Source organism: Athene noctua, chromosome 3, assembly GCF_965140245.1.
Source record: "Athene noctua chromosome 3, bAthNoc1.hap1.1, whole genome shotgun sequence".
Classification (NCBI taxonomy): domain Eukaryota; kingdom Metazoa; phylum Chordata; class Aves; order Strigiformes; family Strigidae; genus Athene; species Athene noctua.
The window spans coordinates 78,433,369-78,452,156 of NC_134039.1; the positions used below are offsets into that span (position 1 = coordinate 78,433,369).

At 36.5% G+C, this 18,788-nt stretch overlaps 1 protein-coding gene across 1 annotated transcript in view; it reads right to left on the minus strand.

Moving 5' to 3' along the window:
- SEMA3E (semaphorin 3E) overlaps nucleotides 1-18,422 on the minus strand; it is a 186,678-nt gene extending 168,256 nt beyond the window's left edge. The window contains exon 1 of the mRNA XM_074901616.1: nucleotides 18,371-18,422. The gene's annotated coding sequence lies outside the window, so the exon portion shown is untranslated. The remainder of the gene's footprint in view (nucleotides 1-18,370) is intronic.
- Nucleotides 18,423-18,788: the final 366 nt, after the last annotated feature.

Consider the following 18,788-nt stretch of genomic DNA (forward strand, 5'->3'; position numbering starts at 1 on the left):
TGGAATGAAACATGAAGTTAATGAGAAGAAAAATCTGAAAAACAAACTATGAAACAAGTTCAGAAATAGGTTTTACTTGGTTATAGACTAGTGCTGCTTACAGGAAAAAAAAAAACATAACTTTCTTTTATTTTTGATCATTTCCATGCTTAGAAAGTTGAAAACCTAAGTTTGCAAGCAAGCAGAAAATTTCCACATGGTCATTCAGGATTTCTCAATTTTCATGTCAAAGACCCTTAAAAGCAAAATGCTTAGTTTCATTTCTATCTTTTTGGACCATGTCTTTTAGCTCAGATGAACTCCAGATTTTTGATCTACATGTGTTAATTCTTGACATATATGTGAAATTATAGTCCAATATTTTATTGAGCTATTGGCATTTTTTAAAAGTATTTAGAGTTATATGGAATATTTTATCCTCTTTTTAATATAATGACACTGTGCTGTTTATTCAGTGACATAACATTTTCTGTTTCTCAATTCTGCTTTATCAGCATTATGTAATATGACTGTTCCTTTGCTTTTTATGCTGTATAAAATACTAACAGCAGTGCCCTGTTGCCTTCCCTCTCTCTGCTTGGCTGGCAATTTAAACACAAAAGAAGGGTGGTTTCATGCAGTTCTTGCCAATAGAGAGGGTGTTTCCTCTGTAATGTAGATTCCAGCCCCCCACCTTCTCAAACAGCCCTCCCGGGAAGTTTGTAAAGTTGATAAACAGGCAAGAGAGGGAAGCAGGAGGAAGAATGTCTGTTTGCAGCTGGTAACTCCTGGGCACTTAGAGGCAGTGGAGTCTTGTTTTGTCAAAGTCTTTCTCCCTAGTGAGTAAGTGAATAAGCATTTCTTGACTTAGAAGCAGCAGCCTAACCTAATGGTGTAATTACTTTGCATAGACATTATAGGTGTTTATTTAGAAAATGAAAAAAGTAGTTTGTGTAGAGTTAGCATAGTGAATAGTATAGTGGATAAAACTGGTAAGTAATAGGATCTGCATACTCTATAATGACACTTGTTAGACTTCTAGAAAATAAATTTCAATTTTTTAAGTTATGCATAGTGAAATAACATATGTTCAGAGTATGTCTTGATTACTTGGGTCTTCAGGACAGCCCGATCATTTGTTTGGGGTACAGAAGTATGAAGTGAGCTTTTAAGGAGAGAGTTAGACAAAGACAGAATAACATTGGTGTCCCTGGAGAATACAGTGATATGATTCTGGTCCATCTAGATATAGAAAGTGATAAAATTACTGAGTACAATCCTCAATTTACAAAGGAATACTTTCTAGAAAATGCAAGAGCATGGCTGTGCAAGATCATGAACATTTTTATTTTCTGTCAATGACTAATACGCTTCTTAAAATACAACACCTAATGCAGTGAATCACACTTGTCAATTCTAGAATTTTTTCCTCCACAGTGGTGGGAACCAGATCATTCAGAGAAAGATGCAAAAAAAGTAATGGGAAGCATGGAGTAACTTTTCATAAGATAATTGTGGTTCCTTGTTTCATGAGAATTACCAACCCAAATAGAAAGATACTTGAAATCTATATTCTCATATCAAGGAGGAAAACTCAGTCAGAAACTGATAGTCCTGTCTATGTTACTTATATCTAGAGTGTAAAATTACTTTTTGCTTTACAGAGCATTCTCTGATAGCTCAGATGCACTGATATTTCCTTATTCTGTCAAGGTCAGGGAAGAGATATTTCAGAGAGAAGAAGAATTAAGATTAATTGCTGACAAGAAAGATCGTTACATTTATTTTGATTATATTAATGATTTTACTTGACTGTGTGTTCACATTCTTAGGCAGTTTTGGTCTGTTGATCAGCCTTAAAAAAAAAAAAAAAAGACTGCACAATCTTTTTGTGATGATAGAAATTTTTAAACTTTCCAAAAAGCAGTCCAAAAATACATCTCCTGCTAAACCCAGCAAAATAAGTATCAAGCTATGTCACGTCACCCTGACCTAAATTAGATCCTTATTTCACAAGCAGTCCCATTTATTGCCCTGAGACTATTCCTGGACACAGGTGATGCTCAGTCTAATTAAAGTCACTCATCTGTTTTTAAGAAAATCCAAATAAAGAAAGCCTGAAATGGTATTCAATGATTGCACACATCTTATGTTAGAAAATACAGATCCTGAAAAGAGTCCTGTTGGCTGCATGATTCCTTCAGTTATTCAACCTATACTATGAGAGTTGAATCAAGTTCTATTAATGTGAGGAGAGAGACTTCCAATGTGTGCTCTGACACTCCCAGCGTTAAGATATCGGTATGGGCTGTGTATTTCTGTAATACAATCATAAGTAATGACTGAAAACAATACAAAAAAGATAGATTCATATAATTATGGCTGTTTATCAATAAGATTTCCGGTGCTATTATTAAGCCTTTGCAAAATGAGAATAAAAATATCACTGATACTTTAATCTTGTGGTGGAAGGCATAGTGAGAATCCACGACATCAAATTTGACAGAAAAATTGAAATAAAACTAAGGTCCCTATTCCTTCTTAACACAATCATGTTACAGATTAAGAGGACATGTTGGATTCCCCACTTCTAAATCTTCAAAATAAAACTAAGAATATTTTGGAAGCGGTGCTTTAGTCACATGGAGTTACTAGCTTCCATACAGGAAAAACTAGATTATGTTTTATATTGAATTACACCTGAATTATATATACTCTGAATTATGCAGGAAACCAGACTATATTAGTTAATGATACTTCAGGGTACTTATGAATGACATTCTTGTCGGAGACCCATAACAGGATCTGATATAGTGTATGTGTGTTCTCTTCAAGGAACATGCCAATACTTAACAAGCTGGAGGCAGAGTTTTATGCATAGAGGTTGATCTCAAGCCTTCTATTCTCCAGGTGTTTTCCAGGATGTTAAATCCTTTTGATGATGTCCATGAGATATAAATCAATATTTTAAACTACTTCTATTTTTTTTTACCTTAATCACCACAGAGGATTTCAGCTAAGGCTCTGCTGTGTCTAACAGTGACCATTATCCAGTGCGACATTCCTGATCTTTGCAATGACAGTTGACTTTGGCTTATCTGACATATTCTTTCATTGCTATAGCTACTTTCCAGGACACTTGGGTGCACTTGGCAAGCATCATGCATTATAACTATCAGATCCCGTAGAAACAGTTGTGGAGGCACTGAGAATAGGCTGGCACTTCCTTACATGTGGCTGGAAAAAGCTGTTTGTTTCCTAATGGGTAGCATACCCCCAAACAGAGTACAGTTATAATGGGTCTTTTATTAAGACTGATTTATGTAAAATCTGATTTATGTAACAGTCAGCCATCCTTCTGAGGAGCTTAACTTCCAAAGGGATTGGGGAATACAAAGCCATTCTTTGGCTTTAAGGTTGCTACCAGCAACATGTAATAATAGACTGTAAGTCAGATGGAAAAAAAGAAAAAAATTATTCAGTACTCAAGGCACATCTCTACACCAGAGAAAACTTTTTTAAAAAAATTTTACTTTATTCACAATATGGTTCTTAACTGGTTTTACTGGTATTAATCCTAATGAATGTAAAGATATGAATCACATTATAATTGTAAAATCGTAACACAAGATTCACTCTCAGGATTTAAAAACCATAAAAATGTACAATGAAGCGTATCCAAACAGACAGCATTCAAAATATGCAGTGATTTATTTTTAGGACTATGCATAATGAATATCAATCACAAAGTTACCAGTGTTGTGGCAGCTGAAAGCCGGAAGATTTTTTCCTCTTGTACATACATTGGTATTCCAGATTTTTCTTATTTCCTTTCTCAAGCAGCTGTAGTACTCTTTGTTTCTCTAAAAGCTCCCTCAAAATCTAGGAATAAAAATGTTTTGTGACACTTGCAATTTGCTCCAAGTCCCATCAAACTAATGTATAACCGCTCTCTGTGGAAGGCTCCCCAATGTCCCTGCTCAGCATCAGTTAGATTACTTTCGACATGAAAAAATGTTTCAGTAGGAAGGCATTACAGCAACACTCCATGTAGCCACTTTCTTTTATTTAGGTGACTTGGGTTTGTCCCCTTTAAGTTCTCTACTAAAAGCATTAAGTAAAATCTTTATATGCTACCATTAGCTCAAAAACTTGGGCCAAATAACTTAGTGAAGTGTGAACATATGAGTGTGATAATCATAGTCAAGGTTACTTGTGCTAGTAGACAACTGAAAACATTTTATTCAGTAGTTAAGAAGCTAAATGTTTGTTCTATGAGTACCGGCTTAGCATTAAGACTGTGATTTACTGACTGGGTTAATCCAAGTTGTTCTTGACTGATAAAATTAGCTAACAACTAGATAAAGTTCTTGGCACATGAAGATATTAATGGTGTTCCAGTATAATCCTTCAATGAAAAAAAAAAAAAAAAAAACTAGATAGCCAAGATTCTTAAATATTATACAATAAGACCTGTTCATTTATTCTTTGTAAAACTATTACAAAAAAATTAAGCTCCAGATCTGGGAAGGAAATGCTGTATTGCATCAGACAAAAAATGTGCCCTTTGTTCCTACTTAATCTGAACCCTCTTCTTGGTTTTGGGCACTGATTCCTGCTTGTCAGCGTTAATCCCCAATTGTTCCTACCTTAAAAGCTATCTGATTGAACTTCTTCCTCAATCACACTCTAAGAATTGGATTGATTCAATACATTCATTCAAAGAGGATGAGAGAAGACATGAGGAGAAATAGTGAGTGTGTTTTTTTTCTTGTATTTCAGAAAGACAAAGCAAGTAATTTCAGACATTAAATGGAAGGCCTTTTGGGCAAAACCACCAAATTTTCTACACTGCAATAAGTGGACTTGCAAAACATTTCCTACCTAAACTCTACAGCTGTCATTTCCATTTGACAGCTTTAGATGTGATCACATTTATGCAGGGAATTTGGAACAGGCGATGAAGTCGAGAGAAATTATTACACTGAGACTGAAAGCAGCACTTTTGACAGAGATAGTCTGAGCACCGTGTTTCCATGTATTCAGTGGAAAGCATTATACCATATTTTGATAGTGCATAACATGCATTTCACGTTACCATAAGATATTCCTATTGATCTGTGCAAGAGAGAAAGAAAATATGCTAAACATCCTCCAGTAACCCTGTTTGTTCTTGGTAAACTTATATTACTAAAAAAGTTGTCCTGGAATATTTTTGGTAAAGTAGGCTACTAGAAACTGGGTGGTAAGGGTCCTCATTTTTTTTCCCATTTCACAGAAGACAAAAAAGTATTAAAAAGTGAACAGTGAAGGCTGATTGTCATACTTTAAGTTGGAGAAGTCCATACACTCTGCTATAGACGTCTTGAAATTTAATGTGGTAGCCATAGTGTTAACTATCCAAATAATCAGTGTTATAGTGCTCTTCCCAGCTGCCAGAACTGAGCCTTTATAGGAAGAGATCAATATGAAATGCAAAAACCATGCTCATTTTTATTGCAAAACTCAGGCCAGACAAAATTGTTTCAAGTATTGATAAACAAGGTAATTGCTAGGAAAATATCTGTATCTGTTGAGGGAATGTTTAAGATGCAGTGTATTCTAAAAGAGGTGGAAGGGGAAGGAGAGAAAGCAAGAGGGAAAGGGTAAGCAGAACAGAATAAAGTATTTTTTCATTTAGAGTTATGGCATCTTTTTTATCTCTTCATGTTGGTGATTGTGACTGTGCTGCAAAAGCTCAATGAGACATGAACTATGATCCTTTGGGGTACCGCACTGATGTTAAACTGAAATTAAGTTCTCTCTCACATAAATCTATTTCACTTTAGAGTTTAATATGGATGAAGTAGCTTTTATAAACCTTTAAGCTGAAGAAACGTATTAAGATTCTAACTTTACTAGCCAGTGTCACTTTGCAAATATATACATTTAGAAATTGATTTTCTTTCTCTGATCGTCTAGAACCAAGATGTAGCTGAGAATTCTAGGTGTTTGGGATCACATAAGAAATTAACATTATAGGCTTTTTTCTTGATATCAGTAGCAGCTGGAATTACCAGCCAAGATGTAGTCCTTGTGCTATGTGTTTTACAGATATTTAATGAAATACTGTCCCTGTAATGACTGAAATCTGCAGAAAAACTGGAAGAAGGAAAATGTCACAAATTTCAAATTTGCACCTATTAGTTTGTTTATGACTTGAACTCTCACGGGGAAAGATAAGCATAAGGCAGGAATGGATTTAGCAGGGATAGAGGAGTAGTAACATTGCTGCAAACAGAAACTAGAGATGAATTTTGTCTCACCTATGTTTTTCCATGTAAAAGTTCAACTTCCAATTTGAAATCCTAAGGTATCTGTTAAACAAGGATAACTCAACACCCAGAGACAATCAGAACTCAAAATGAGTTGGGTTTGGTTTTTTTTTTTTGTTAAATTCTAAAATATTTTTATTGAATATAGTATTTAGCAGTACTAAATATTGCTACAAAATATTTCTGTTATCTATCAGTTTCAAAAGACCACACTACAACTTTTCAGGACAATCTATTACTCTTACTGAAGACAGTTGATTGGGGAATTTTAAAATTTATTCTGTAGAACTCATACCTGCAGATGAAAATATTTAAAGATACATGTGACTTCTTGAATAAAACCAATGAAATAGGTGCAGAAATGCAATAAATAATAGTATTTAAACTTTGCCCACTTGAAAATTAGAACCTTTCCTTCAAACTAGCTTATATATCAACATTTTTTTGGAGAAAACCAAAAAATATATCAAAGTCAAAACCATGTAAGTTGGATTTGCCTGTTGCTGCCTGCCCAGAGTTAACTTAATGAATCCAGTGGTACTAATTTCAAATCTGGGGAAAGAAACGTGCTTTTGAGCACATATATTAAGTGTGACTGCCATGTTGTACAATTCGTATAAAAAACACATGTACAGCGTGACACTGTGATTTTCACTTTTTCACATTTCAACCTTATTCTTAAACCCTATGACATCTGAGAAACTTCCAGTGAAATCAGGGCATCATATTGAAGGTCTAGGGTACACTAAAGCCCCTGTTCTCTAAAATATAATTCTGCTTGCAGGTTACAAGCACAGAAACTGTTCCTTGGGGGCAGCAAGTGGTAAAACAAAAGCTATGTTAATGGCTGAAAATGTACCAGTACTTAAATTCTTTTTCCTTTGCTGTAAAACCAATAACGGAGTCAGGCCTGTATGTTTTTTCCATATCCCTATAGACACAACTACTGTGTTCTTAACATTGATAAAAATCTAGGCATTTGTTACCCTAAAAAGCTCTATTTGTTGAAGATCTAGTAAAGTTCAAAGAATTTTCTTTTTCAGTCAAACAGGGCTTGCTACACTGGGCTAAGCGTTTATTACCACCTCCTTTCACCCATGCCAATTAGCACCTAGAAGTGAACACAAAGCCAGATGGTCATGGCCAGAGAGGTCTTTCTGTCAAGAATTTCCTTTTCCTAAGTACGGGTGTGGGGTGGTGGCGTGTAGAGAAGAGAAGTTGTATAAAACCTGCTTTGTGTTTTTACAGAAAGGGACCCAGCAAGAAATTTTATGATGTTATCACAGTTAGTTCTAAAATAAGGATTCTATTTAAAGAGAATAAAAGTTTCATTCTTCATCTTATTTTTGAAACTTTACATAATATGAGCCCAAATTGATTTAGCTCAGGTACCTTGGAAAATAAGATTTACAACATTGTTTCTGACTGCTTTCTGAGTATAAGCAGTTCACAAAAATTTCAATTTTTTAGATTGAAAAATGATACTATTAATCCTGGAAAAAACTTCACAAGTGATTGCACTGCGACCTGCTCATATCAGGGAAGCTATCTGCACTAATTAGTTGCAATTAACAGTAATGAGGTATAAGAACAGAAAGTATCTTATAATAAATGAAAGTATAGTATGGTATTATTACAGACATTCAGAGTAACATGCAAGTGTAAGAAAGCTAGATTTAAGTGACACAGAGCCATAATTTCTGGATATTGACTAAATTTCACTTAGCTAATTGCTCCTATATTTCTTACACTAATATGAAGATTTCTTATTACTCTCCTACCTTCTATGTCATCTTGATGTATGTTCACAACGCTGTTCTACCCTTTCTCCAGATGTAGCTGAATTTCCATAATGGATACAGTGATCTAACATAGGCTGTAAAATCTGATCACTCTTGTCTTTTGATAAGAGCTGCTACATGCAAGACTGTCAGTTAAATAAACTACTTCTCACTGTGTTCTCCAGCTCAGCATTTTTTCTTCCAAATGTCATGCCCTACTACTTTTGCCTAACCTGATGGCACAGATAGTCAGAAAACAGTTGCATGGATTAGAAGTTAAACCCTTGTCAGGTGGTGGAGGTTAATGGAACACAAAATAAAGATCATATGAATGAGGGAATTAATATGTAATGTGTATTATTTTAATATATCCATTTTTTATTACACTTAAGAAACCTCTCATTACAAAGGAGTGAATCCTGTAAAAAAGCTGAGCTCATCGAGATGGAGGAGAAGGAATGTTCATTACTGTTTGTATTTGATAAGTCATCTATGAGAAATGCAAATATTTAGAGGAACGTAAGTTATGTAGTGATTGTTGAGAGGGTATAGGCTTGTACTGTTTGCAGTTGAGTGGGTTTTTTTTCCACAGTGCCACCAAATAACTACTTTGACTTAAAATAGAGAACATAACTTCTAGCGTATAATGTCTTTATAAAATAAGGCACAGATAGAAACATCGAAAAGGTGCCTCAAAAGCATGTACCCCTTTTGTTAAAGTGTGATCCTCATTGAGACTTCCTCTAAACACTGAAATCCTTACCAAGATTAGAGTATAGACTGCCAAAATGAAAATGTTATTCTGTAGATATTTCACCCTCAGGATGGTTTGGGAGGGTGGGTGCTAATACCAGGACTGTGGTAATGTTGTTAGGTAGGTAGTAGCTATTTTGATCCTGGTATTTCTCACTGCAACTCCTTAATTATGTTTACATATTTACATGGGGTGACATTTGCACATTCAGTTCACAAAATATTATTTTTCTCCCAGTAAAGAATTACAGGTTCTTGTTAGGTGAGAAATTATGCATAAATGTCCCTTCCAAAACAGAATAGGTTGAGCTGTGTGCTGGAGTTGTTCTTAAGCATTACCACATAAATACTTCCGGAAGCACATGGCATGCTCTGATATTTAACATTTGTAGGGTGAAAGATAGAAATTGCTTAGTTTAGTTTAGTTTGTATTCCTTCTCTTGTCCTTATTTTATGTCTTTTTTTACCCCCTTCATTATTTTAAAGACATCACAGAGAGCTTCTGGTCCTTCAGTGAAATATTCCAGTCTTGGAAATTTGACCTTTTATGTGTACATTATAGAAAAAGAGTAGATTCATAGCTTTTAAGGCCAGAAGGGACCATTTGATCATCAAACCTGACCTCCTGTATAACACAGGCCAAAGAATTTCCCCTCTATTGAGTCCAATAATTTGTCTGTAAACCATCTAGTAACAGGATGTTATACTTCAAGAGTAGTTTAAAACTATACAGGCCTTATTTTAATTTTTCACCAGTGGTTTCAGTTTATCATTCAAATAATATTTATAACAGAGCATATCTGTACTTTATATAGATCTTTGGCTAAGCCTTAGTTTAGTTTATTAATCTATTGGTGAAGCATATGTTGCTTTGCATTTCAGTGGTTACAAATCTGAGTCTTAAAATTCTTCAAATGAGAGACTGTGCTGCCATTAGACTAAATCATTTCATCTCACTCACAGGCATCCACTTGCACCCACATAAATTATCAGGTTTAAATTCAAGGCTTGCTTGTTAGTTGTGAACACTGCATAGTTGCTGCCAGATTCGGCTTTCACAGTCCTATACAGTGTGGAAGAATGAAAGGGCAATATTAAATTGCCAGTTCACATCTATTTACATCACATATAACAGCCTTTAACTCAGCTTTATTCAGCTCTGACTCCTCAGCTGCTTACAAATTGATCGGAAAAGTTACATTATGCAACAACTGAGAAGCATGCTGTGGAAACAGGCTCAGCATAAAAGACCAGCAATGAGAATCGTGCTCAAATTATACACTTTTTTTTAAAAAGCATGAATGCACACCAAGTGCTCTGCTGAGTTACAGTGCAAAATGGCTTCTCTGAGAACAGGAATAATGGCTCTCATTGAGGTTTCAGGCTGTCAAGCCCAACTCAGACCTCTTAACCAGTAAAAAGAATGTGAAGGGAGAGTGCAATTCCCCATCCACAGCTACTGTTGAGTGGAAGAAGGCTTCTTCATTTTCACTGAAATGAGTAATGCTCAGACTCACCTACTAGTAACTGCTATAGAGCACAGAATGTGAAGATACATAGAGCCACTAATTTTTAACACCTCATCACAGTTAGAAGAAAGATCAATAGCTACAACCACACTGAATAGAATTTAAGAAATGTAATAGATATTATAGGAAAGACACAAATCAGACTCCTCAAAGCTGACATGTAGTTAACTACTACTAAAACTGTAGCTGTCTGAATGTGATACAAGCCAGAAAAGTAGTCTCTGGACATACTTGCAGCCTTAAGTTAAGAATCCACTATTTACTGTTTTGTCAAAAGTGCCTAAAAGACTTACTATTTGTCAAGAAATAACAGATACATGTGCAATCTAACTTCTGGAGAATGACTGGACATTGCCTGGAAGCTAACAAGCATGTAAAGGATGTTCAAATGCATTGGATTCAAAGTCTCCAAAGAAAGCGAAATGTGAATATGTTATAGAGGGCAATATTAAGAGCTAGCTTCCTGAGTGATTGAAGGGATCACCACAATTTTAATGGGAATCACTGTCATGCATGGACAAATTAACTATCAGTAATGTTTGCATATCTCATCATGGACTCACTACTGTCCTGAGCAGGGAGGCAGAACAAGGACCAGGTTCATAAAGACTCTGTTAATATAGTCTTTTGTAAGCTGGCAAAGAGAGTCCTGGCCATACACACAGTCAAAGGGGAGCTTGTAGTTAAATTATCCCAAGCTTGAGCTCATGTGTCCTGCCTTTTGGCCTGCTGAATTTTGCATGGCTGTGTGCTGGCTTGGAGAATAGGGAGGGACAGCCCCACTGGCAGAGCTTGCTTATCTCTGCCGTTTAGAGGTAAATGCCATTTAGACATGTATGACAAATACCATCTAAACATGCTCATTGTGGCCTTTGAAGGCACTGGCAAGATATGTTAGAAGCCAAGATGAATCCGACCATGAAAGGAGAACGTTTTTTAAAACTGCATGATCAGCTGAAAACTGTTCCACAGCACCCACAAACCACACAGACCTCTGGGACATGAAGAATCTGTTAATTAGGAAAAAGAAGCAGAAGCTGGAGAGAATAGTGCAATTTGGAAAAAGAAACAGGAGCTGGAGTGAATAGTGCAATTTGGAAAAAGAAACAGAAGCTGGAGCGAATAGTGCAATTTGCAGATGACAAACAAGGGATCAAGAAAACAGTTACAAAACTCAGCAAGGTAAAACTGAAAGTTATAAACCAGAGACATAATACTAGACTAACTGTTCTGTGCTTCTTTTTCAGCTCGCAAGTTTTCTTTTCAGATCATAATTAGAAGGAGAAAGAGTTGAGTGAGGATAGTCAGGATGGACAGCAAGAAATATATATTTGAGTGAATATTATTTTTCCTAGAACTTCATTAATTTTTTTGGTGCTGAAGATTTATTTACCAAGAAGCCAAAGTAAAACATAGTCTATAGTGCTTGAAGTATTTCTGAACCACACAAAAATTCTAGAGATACAACTAAGGAAAAAGATAGGAAAGGCTACTGAAAGATAGGGGAGCCTCTTTTGTGTTATTTATATTCTAAAATAACAAAATAGATGAGCAAGATACTGAAAATTAGGGAGAAAGGATTCAAGAACTCTGGAAAAAATAATAATTTTGGGACAGTACATAGGGACAGCCCAAAGTATTTCTTCTAAAAGTACATACCAAACCAAAACAGAAGTTTGAGTAATAGCTATGTTATTAATATTTAGTGAATATTAAATATTAAATGTTTAGGAAAAATGAACAGGAAGTGAATGCGGAAAATACTTTTTCTGGATATAAACATTTGTGATTAATGTCTACTGCCACTCACAGAGAGACTGCCTCTACAAGAGATGTAAGCTCCTGATTCAGACTAGGAGCCATGGCCTTACAAAGAGGCAAGATGTAGCAGAACACATTGTTGCCGGTGTTTGCCCATGTGAGAGACAATGCTAGCCTGCTCAATACTATTTGTAGGAACACAATGGAAATAAGAGCAGATGCCTCATGAGGGGCAAGTAATTGGCTGATACTTTCACATGGGGCTCTCCTCAGTTCTTGAATTTTCTAAATTTAGACAGGTTCTCCAAAACTACCAGTGTGAAAAAAAAACAAACAAACAAACAAAAAAACCCAAACAACTAAAACCATGAATGCAAATCATCTTGTTACATCGTATTCATTTACATGTTGTACAAGGAGCGGCTGAGGGAACTGGGGGGGTTTAGTCTGGAGAAGAGGAGGCTGAGGGGAGACCTCATCGCCCTCTACAGCTCCCTGACAGGAGGGTGCAGAGAGCTGGGGATGAGTCTCTTTAACCAAGTAACAAGCGATAGGACAAGAGGGAATGGCCTCAAGTTGCACCAGGGAAGGTTTAGGCTGGATATTAGGAAGCATTTCTTTCCAGAAGGGGTTGTAGAGCGTTGGAATGGGCTGCCCAGGGAGGTGGTGGAGTCCCCATCCCTGGAGGAGTTTAGGAGTCAGATTGACGTTGTTTTTAGGGATATGGTGTAGGTGGGAACTGTCAGTGTTGGGTTAATGGTTGGACTGGATGATTTTCAAGGTCCTTTCCAACCTAGACAATTCTGTGATTCTGTGATTCATCTGCACACTACTGCTGCAGCTAGATCACAGGTTGCCCCCCATCCTTAAAATCATCTCTGTGAGCTCTTTTGTTATTGGGGTCTCTGGTACTCCAGACATCAGTGAGAAATTTCCACGAATTGTTAAATGTTGCTGTCCTGATTTCTTCAGTGCTGCCCTGCTAGGGTGCTACACAAAGGGTCTCAAATCACAACATATATTGGGTTGATTTTAACAACTATCTTTCACTAAACTAGAAGTGAAATGTGAAACGTAGATGTGAGCCTTAAACTTAGAGTATTATTATAATTGAAAGGGTCATTGCTGAGGTGCAACTGGCTAGGAAAAAATGCTCTATCAAATCAGCTTGCCACACTCAAAAGAAATTTGCTTCAAAATCTACAAGAGAGATTGTATGAAATTGGACTCTGAATTTTAATATGAGGCTTCTTGTAACTAAGGAAAAGATAAGCACATATCCTTGCCTAAGCAGAAGAATGTAGAATAGCATCCTTACTAGACATTGTCAAGTAGCTCAAGGTATAGAATCTGGAACTTGGAGTCTCATCTCCATCCATCTTAAGTTCATGTGCAGGGTGTCAGGCTTTAATGCACAGAGTTCAGGAGTATATCCCTTTTCATGCTTTTCTGTGCACTGTAAACATTCAAGAGAAAAGAGACAGTTAAGAAATGTGGTGAAGTTACATAGAACTTTGAAAGTTTTAATGCTGACAGACACAGGGTCAAACAAGAGAAGATCAGGCACTATGACAATCAGCAGAATGCAAAGGGATGATTAGCATGGAGAATGGGTAATCTCAGATGGCACCAGATACCATAGCTGTGATCATTCAAAAAGTGTTAGATAAGCACTTTGAAACAATGAAAACATCAGCAATGTGTTACTGGGAAGGCCTGCAGTAGACTACATGGCCTCCTTCTGTCCTGAAGCATTACTGTAAAGACTCGTAGTTTAATGCTGAAATAAAAAAGTGAAAAAAGGTTAGCAATGCTCTGATGCTAACACCATAGAATTTAAACCTAGAAAATACATACTAAGCAGACAGATGGGCACTTATATTTGTATTATTTGAAGGAATGGAAGTGAGAAAGTGTCCTGAGCACAGTCCAGGAAACCAGGACTCTTCAAAGGTAATTCTGTCTCTCCTGGAAAATTTTATTTTAGCTTGGATAAAAGTCCTAATTTATTTGCCCCACTTTCTTCCTTCTGTAAAAAATAAATGAATGAATGAATGAATGAATGAATGGTCTGGTCTGCAAGATGAAGAAATTAGAAGTGAATGTTGAATGCTCTGAAAAGATGAAGTTGCTACTGGAGGGGACTATGTGGGGCCACTGAGTTTAGCCATGATTTGATGTGATTGAATAAGCAGTTTACAACGACAAAACTCTCAATTTCTGAGATAGGTATGGTTTGCTAGCTTACCACATAGGCTAGTGCAGTTTCCACTTCTGCTGATGGAAAATTTTTGGAGAAAAAGAATCAATATTGAGTCCCATTTTCCCTGACTAGGGGACATAATGACACTGATAAAGTCAAAAAAGGTCTTTGAGATCTACTTGTGCAAATCTGTATATAAAAGACTAAATTGTCACCATAAACTTTGTAGATTAATGTCAAACTTGTTGTTTTTTTAGTTTTGGGAGGTTTCATTGCATCTTTAATACTAACTATATTCATATGTGAATATAACCTTCAAATTTAAAGGACTTAGGGTACTTCTTTAGACACATTTACATACTGATTTTCTTGCTTAGTACATGTACAATGATTGTATGCAACTCAACACCTGCTTTTCACTAGTGTTTCCTTCAAGGAATAAAGAATTGCTATTAATGGTGTATGAATGCATGTTTATAATGCCTAAGAATACACAAAGGATAAATAGGATGAGGGATATTCACAGCTGTAATGAATTTACTGAGGAAAAGCAAGAATTTCTTCAGTTGAAACATAAAAGAGATTATGTAAGTGCAACATTTCTTCCTGGCATTATCATCTCATCCTTGCTGCAACCATAACTGCTTTAGTTCCTTGATTAAAGTAGCTCGTTATTCCTGGAAGGGTAGGAGCTCTCTGAGGATTAACTAGGCTGCCATAGTTGGTATAGGTAAGATCTCCCAGTGGCACATGTAATTCCCTGAGGATGGTTTTCTCTGCTCCTCCCATCTATGTTCCATTTTGAGAGTCACTTGCTGGGGTCTACTGGGGCGTGGGAGTGTTGCATTCCCTATACCTGTTCTTCAAGATGTAAAGTTAAGATGCTGCCCTATTAAGGCTTTCTTTGAAACTGATCCAGCAAATTGAGTCTATCACACAGACATAGAAATGCTCCAGGAAGATAAGGATTTGCTGAAAAAAATGGAAGGAGTTTGCTGAATAAATGATGCCTGAGGCCTTGCCTTCACAGGAAGGTTTTTATGTGTAAAATTAATATAGAAATATCTGTCACACTACCTACTTCTAGAGCTGGACTGTTCACATTGGGAGCTAATGTGGGATAACTAGTGTTCCATAAAATCATATCCTACCCTACTGAACACTAACTTCCCTTTTCAGACAAGACTGGAAAGTTTGAGATTTACTCATAAAAAGGGTTTTGAAAATGCAGTTCCATCTGACATTCTTGTGAAAAGTAAATATAACCTGCTATACAATTAACAGTGACTTGTTCTTGGCAATTCCTTTTAAAACAAATGAATTACTAACAAGACATTGGGTAATGGTATCTTGTCTGCAGAGATTTCTATTTTTATATTTTGCTAAGCATGGTTCGCTTCTTGGCTTTGTAATTTAAAAGAAGGTGACATTCTGAGTTCAGTTTTCATGGAATCAGCAGGTGTTGCAGGCAGCTAGTAAAACAAGGGAAAAGTTATTTTACCTTTTCTTTATAACTATATATAACTTTGATCCTATATAAACCAGATTTCTGCACCCAAGCCCAACCCCAGTGTCAACAGAGCTCTGTACAGTCATAAAAACCTCACTGCAGAAACATTGCCCATTTTCTTTCTATCTCCATTACTGCTCGCAAGTAATCTCAGGCTGCGTTGAACAATATGGGTAAACAAACCATCTGTGGGGCGGCTATACTGTGCAGTGCGCCACCAAGTTTTGCCCATTAGTGTATGTGTTGTTAATAAGTGTTTGTTTCTTCCCTTCCTTTCATTTGAAAAGAAATCCAGAAATGCAGGGGTACAAAGCCAGGCAACAAGCTAGGGACACTCAGGATGAGACCTGGAGCAAAGACTGGAGTGCTCCTGCCTTTTAATGTAGGCTCAGAGACTGCTGGTGGTAGTAGTATTCACTTAATTTCTCTTCCTGCAGAGCAACTGTCACTGTGGAGACAGACATGCCAAAGTCTGTGCAATGCATTCGACAAGCTGATGAGTGTTTTGTTGTACTTTCTACTACTACTGTGATAGTACTTATGATTCGTATCTCACCTGACTGGCTAGGAAAAACTCCAAGGTGTGGAACAGTGATAGTTTCTGCAGAGAATCAGTGCAATTATGTTGGGATAAATTCCAAATGTAACCCATTTTTTAGCTGAAGAGACATTTTTCAAAGACATGCTTTTAGCTTTGAAACTGGAAAGTTCCTGTACAACCCCAAAAATATTACCAGATCTGTTTTATCATAAATCAGGTCTCCTCTGGCCCCCTAGATGTTGGTAAGGATGTCCATTTTCTGTTAAATAAGGAAAATACCTTATGTGTGTCTTGTAAGTCCATACATCGGTTTTAGCCAGGTCATGGGGTATCAACTGTTGGTCAGAGGGCTGACAGAGAGGTCTTTACCAAGGCCTGCAGTGTCAGGACAAGAGGCAATGGTTTTAAACTGAAAGAAAGTAGATATAGATTGGACAGAAGGAATAAATTCTTCCCTGTGAGGGTGGTGAGGCCCTGGCACAGGTTGCCCAGAGCAGCTGTGGCTGCCCCCTCCCTGGCAGTGTTCAAGGCCAGGTTGGACGGGGCTTTGAGCAACCTGGGCCAGTGGAAGGTGTCCCTGCCCATGGCAGGGGGGTTGGAACTGGATGACCTTTAAGGTCCCTTCCAACCCAAATCATTCCATAATTCTATGATGTATGACCTTCCAAATTGTGCCTGATGAAATCCCGATATGCAACAGTTCTCACTGTGACTAGGACATCTCATCTGTAACCCAAAATATCTAGGTCAAATTTTGACACTGAGAAAATTAATCAGGAGTCACATTGAATTTCTTTGTTCTAAAACATATCTAGAAAAAAAAGGAAACAAACAAACAAACAACAAACCAACCTAGAAATAGGCAACTTCCAGTTTTGGGTCTGGGTTTTTTTTTGCAGTTGAAAGAAAGAAAATCTCCCTCATGAAGCCTAAAGGCTTAAATATATTACAAGCATTTTTCACATAAAGCTGTATTAGAGTCAAAATGATTCATTGGGTTGCAGGTTGCAAGAATAAAAACAGGTAGGAAATAAAAATAATTAAATTAATACCCAAGCTTGGTGAATTACTTAATTGCTTTACGTGTATATCTTATTACCTTTATCCTAGCATATTACAGAAATATGAAAAATAGTTTTTGTAACTGAAGACTATCTAGAAAAAGCTGCTGAGAGCAATGTATTCGAACTTACTCAGACTGATCTGCAGATACGCAACAGGGAAGTAAAAGGCTACCACATTAAACAAAGAAGAAGCTAAAACCAAATTGACAGTAAAAGATATACAAGATATAAGGCAATTGAGACCTTTGTTTTAAATCACCGTGTTTAGGTAAAATGAACAGTCCATGGACTTCACAGATTTTGCTTTCATTCCCTGTTCAGAGCAACTGGGAAGTGCATCGGCTTACATATACTTTACCATAAATACATTTAAAGGCTTTATTACAAATTAAATTTGATATATGTAACCAGAATTTTTCTCCATGCATTTATTTTTCATTGTTACTAAGTAAATTGTACTTAGTTTTAACAGATGAAAAAATTACACTTTTCTTTCTTTTTTGGCTTTGCAAATCATTTAGCTGACAGTGATCAAAGACTGAAAATTGGCCTGTTCCTAAAATACAGCATGAGTCATTGGCCCATGTGGATGTAAGCAAAGGCATCTTAGCCTCTCTTGTTTTCATACAGAGAAATATATTGTTTTTCTGACACCAAAAATGTGAATTACAATCAAGACATACATAATCTCTTACAGTGCAATAGGAACCATGTTTGTTCCTAAAAATATCAGACTGAACTTGTCAAATCACGTGCACTTTCCTGCCCATGCAATGTGAAACACAGAGGTCCATTACTTTCTTATTCACACAAGCCCATTCAAATGGCATGACAGCATACACAGTATAGTTAATGCTCTTCAGATTCAGTCATCTACAGCAGCAAAAACCACAGTAACAGTGTAGAAAGTTATGATAAATGAGCCATCACCATACCTTATACTGAAATTCTCCTCTGTACAGTTTATTCCAGATCCAACTGGTTGTAGTCCAGATCTAGCTATGGGATTTCTACCAGGTCATGGCTCTGTGTTCAGGCTCAAATTCCCGACACTGAACATCAGCTACATGCTGGGTCGCCCTCTGGCTGTGGTTTGGAAGGAGCCATCTAATTTTGCAGGATGGGAAACTTGTGCTTAGATGACAACAATTCATACCCAAACTCTACAAGAATCATAATTAATAGCATTTCCAATTTCTATTTTCACTATACAAGGTAGAGATATCTTAAGAATTTTAATACTTTCTCAACATTTAATTAGACATGTTGCATTTGTATAAAAGCCAATCAAAATGAATACATATTAATTCAAGGAGATTTAAAATATCAAAGTCTACTTCTCTAAAAACAGAT